Raw genomic sequence first — 5,216 nt, 5'->3', positions numbered from 1 at the left:
GTCTTAACCCTCTGGGCTCTATCCTGGCCATTTGTGGCCACTTCACTTTTCTTTTTTCAACCATTTTTGTTCTGTTAATGCAAATGGAATGAAACTGCACAAAGGTGTGTATTTTTTTTCAGCTTTTCAAATTTTCAACATCAGCTCCATAATAATGTTAATAATTTACACTATACACCAAATTGTTCCTCTTGACTCTATCGTGGCCATTTTTGGCCAGTTGAAACCCATCATAACCACCTTTTTTGATTCCTTGTTATTGGCAGTAATATATCATGCAATTTAGGTAAAATTGCTTTTATTCTAACCTCAACACATGAAAATTGTAGTTTTTAATGTCTTTTTTTTTTGTTTGTTTTTTTGTTTTTTTTTACCAAATTACACCATTTACCCATTTTTGGCCAAGCAAGCAATTTCATGTAATATTCTTAGTTTTCTGTAGGGGCATTTGATGGCTTACTGCACTCCAATGGACCAAAAGAATGACACAATTTTGATTCAGGTTTGATCTTAAATATGTTAGACAAAGGTTTGTGTTTGTGCATGAAAAAAAGTGCCAGTGTGAAATTGCAGCACAACTTTGCATTTGCAAGAGAGAAAAATAAATTATGTTGCCATACGTCCAAGTTCATGTGAATGTCTCTTGATGCAAGCTATTGAGCTTTGAGCATCCTGGGGAATTTTAGCTTTGATGTTCATAATGAAAGCACCTCTAGCTTTGTTCTTTTCATTAAAAAAAAATGCACACCCAAATATCTACTCTCCCAAGAAAAAAAAGAGAAAGAACTCACAGGACACTTTGCAAAGTTCAAAGCTGCAGCTGTAGCATAAACAACAACAAACTGGCACTGTTTGTAATTCTGTCCTGGGGTTTATACAGGTGCAGTCATTGGTAAAGCTATAAATAAACCCAGCAGCTTCAAGATCATTTTTGCTCTGGCAAGATGGCAAGACGGTCTTATTCAGTGCTTCAAGACTTGACTATGTGATGTGCTCAGAAAGCGAAGATGACGAGAAATCCTCTGCATCTGAAGAAGAGGCATCTTCTTCAGTCTCCTCAGAGAATGACAGCATTACTACCAGTGATGAGGATTACCATCCAGTGCCTGATTCCTCTTCAGCAAATGAGGATGATACAGAGACAGCAGTCGAGGCAGAGCGGCTGATGGCAGAGAAGGTAGGAGAAGTGGCAGAGGCCGAGGAGCCGGTGCCTGAGTGGATGTCTCGTTCTGGGAAAATTGAGTGGTTTTCCACTGCTGAGGAGACCATACACTACAATCCAGTACCCACTGGTATCACTCCAGGGCCCACCCTGTATGCAGTTGCCCGCATTAGCACCCTGAGATCTGCATTTGACCTGTTTGTGACAGAAGAGATCATTCAGCTACTGTGCACCCACACAAACCTGCATGGGAGGCTAAAGTGTGAGGATTGGAGGGATGTGGATGAAGTGGAGATGAGAGCCTACATTGGAATTTTGATTCTAGCTGGCGTCTACCGCTCAAGGCATGAAGCAACGCGTGGTTTGTGGGCTGACAAGACCGGACGGGCAATATTTCGTGCTACAATGCCCCACTACCGCTATTCCCAGATTAGTGCTAACATCCGCTTTGATGACAAGCTCACCCGCCCGGGACATTTCAGGAACGATAAGCTTGCTGCATTTCGCATTCTGTGGGAAAAGTGGGTTGCTCGTCTCCCCCTGTTGTTCAATCCGGGAGTTGATGTGTGTGTCGATGAGCAGCTGGTTGCATTCAAAGGTCGGTGTGGATTTCGACAGTATATGCCCAACAAGCCTACAAAATATGGCATTAAAATCTGTGTGACCTGTGATGTGGGAACCTCCTATGCCTGAAGGATGGAGATTTACACAGGAAAATCACATGGAAGTTCCCGGGACGTTAATCAGGGAATGAGAGTTGTGCTACAAGTGACAGAGGGGCTCCAAGGACACACTGTCACTTGTGACAACTTCTTTACTTCATTCAGCTTGGCAGAGGAGCTCCTCAGAAGAAAACTAGCTCTGGTTGGCACAATCAGGAGAAACAAACCAGAGCTACCTCCCCAGCTTGTTCAGCTGCGACAGAGGAAGATTCTTTCATCTCTCTTTGCCTTCACCAAAACAGCCATGGCAGTCTCCTACATGCTCAAGCGAGGGAAGAATGTGCTTCTTTTGAGCACAAAGCATAGGGAACCAGCAGTCAGTGATGGGGAAAAGAAAAAGCCAGCAGCAATCCTTGACTACAATAGGTGTAAAGGTGGAGTGGATAACCTAGACAAGGTTGTTGACACCTACAGTTGTCGGAGGAAAACCAGTCGCTGGCCACTGGCTCTCTTCTACAATCTTCTGGACGTCTCAGCATACAATGCCTTTGTCCTGTGGAAAGCAGTGCATCCTGAGTGGGAGTCCACCAAGACCTACCAACGAAGGGTGTTCCTGGAGGAGCTGGGCCACATGCTGGTGACTCCAGCAATTGCAAGATGGCCTTGTGCCCCACGCTCAAAAGCCGCAGCTGCTATTGTTGCTGGGATACAGCAGTCAGAATCAGAGTATGACCCACAGCCCATCAACAAAATGAGGAAAAATATGTCTGTGAAGGTTCTCAGTCATCCAGGTCATCGTAGACTAAGGAGCTTGGAAACAAAAGCGTCTGGACTTCTTTGACTTGCTTGAAGACGTTTCACCTCTCATCCGAGAAGCTATGAGGAAAAGGTGCGAACTGTGTATAAACAGAAGAAGAGCGGCACCCACTTGCTCCAGCTGTGGAAAGGGTGTCTGCAAAGATCACTCTGCTGTGGTTTACGTGTCCTGCCGTCCCTGAGCGCGCACACAGATACACACACACAGACACAGACAGATACACACACACAGACAGATACACAGACACACACACAGACAGATACACACACACAGATACACACACACAGATACACACACACACACACACACACAGATACACACACACACACAGATACACACACACAGACAGAGACACAGACAGATACACACACACAGATACAGACACAGACAGATACACACACACACAGATACACACACACACACACAGGCAGATACACACACACAGACAGATACACACACACACAGACAGATACACACAGACAGATACACAGACAGATACACACACACACACAGACAGATACACACACACACACACAGACAGATACACACACACAGATACACACACACACAGATACACACACACAGACAGATACACAGACAGATACACAGACACACAGATACACACACACACACAGATACACAGACAGATACACACACACAGACAGACACACACAGACACACACACAGATACACAGACACAGACAGACACACACAGACACAGACAGATACACACACACACACAGATACACACACAGACAGATACACACAGACAGATACACACACACAGACAGACACACACAGACACAGACAGATACACACAGACAGATACACACACACAGACAGACACACACAGACACAGACAGATACACAGACACATACACACAGACAGATACACAGACACATACACACACAGACAGATACACACACACACACAGACAGATACACAGACACAGATAGACACAGACAGATACACACACACACAGACAGATACACACACACACAGACAGATACACGCACACAGACAGATACACGCACACACAGACAGATACACACACACAGACACAGATAGACACAGACAGATACACACACACACAGACAGATACACACACACACAGACAGATACACAGACACAGACAGATACACACACACACAGACAGATACACACACACAGACAGATACACACAGACACAGACAGATACACACACACAGACACATACACACAGACACAGACAGATACACAGACACATACACACACACAGATACACACAGACACAGACAGATACACACAGACACAGACAGATACACACAGACACACACACATACACACACACAGACAGATACACACACACAGACACAGATAGACACAGACAGATACACACACACACAGACAGATACACACACACACAGACAGATACACAGACAGATACACACACACACACAGACAGATACACAGACACAGATAGACACAGACAGATACACACACACACAGACAGATACACACAGACACAGACAGATACACACACACACACACACAGATACACACACACACACAGAGACACAGACAGATACACACAGACACAGACAGATACACACAGACACAGACAGATACACAGACACATACACACAGACACAGACAGATACACAGACACACACACACACAGACAGATACACACAGACACAGACAGATACACACAGACAGATACACACACACAGACAGATACACACACACACAGACAGATACACGCACACAGACACAGATAGACACAGACAGATACACAGACACAGACAGATACACACACACACAGACAGATACACACACACAGACAGATACACACAGACACAGACAGATACACACACACAGACACATACACACAGACACAGACAGATACACAGACACAGACAGATACACACAGACACAGACAGATACACACAGACACAGACACACACACACACACACACACACAGACAGATACACACACACAGACACAGATAGACTCAGACAGATACACACACACACAGACAGATACACACACACACAGACAGATACACAGACACAGACAGATACACACACACACACAGACAGATACACACACACAGACACAGATAGACACAGACAGATACACACACACACAGACAGATACACACACACACAGACAGATACACAGACACAGACAGATACACACACACAGACAGATACACAGACACATAGACACAGACAGATACACAGACACATACACACACACACAGACAGATACACACAGACAGATACACACACACACACACACACAGACAGATACACACACACAGACACAGATAGACACAGACAGATACACACACACACAGACAGATACACAGACACACACACACACAGACAGATACACACAGACACAGACAGATACACACAGACAGATACACACACACAGACAGATACACACACACACAGACAGATACACGCACACAGACACAGATAGACACAGACAGATACACAGACACAGACAGATACACACAGACACAGACAGATACACACACACAGACAGATACACACAGACACAGACAGATACACACACACAGACAC

General features: G+C 44.9%; 1 pseudogene; it reads left to right on the top strand.

The window, feature by feature from the left end:
* The first annotated feature begins 988 nt into the window (after positions 1–988).
* On the top strand, positions 989–2,665 carry LOC134635381 (piggyBac transposable element-derived protein 3-like; annotated as a pseudogene).
* The last annotated feature ends 2,551 nt before the right edge of the window (positions 2,666–5,216 follow it).

Source organism: Pelmatolapia mariae, linkage group LG10_11 (assembly GCF_036321145.2).
Source record: "Pelmatolapia mariae isolate MD_Pm_ZW linkage group LG10_11, Pm_UMD_F_2, whole genome shotgun sequence".
NCBI lineage: Eukaryota > Metazoa > Chordata > Actinopteri > Cichliformes > Cichlidae > Pelmatolapia > Pelmatolapia mariae.
Note: the sequence above shows the minus strand (reverse complement) of the source record. Positions and strands in the feature narration are given on the sequence as shown.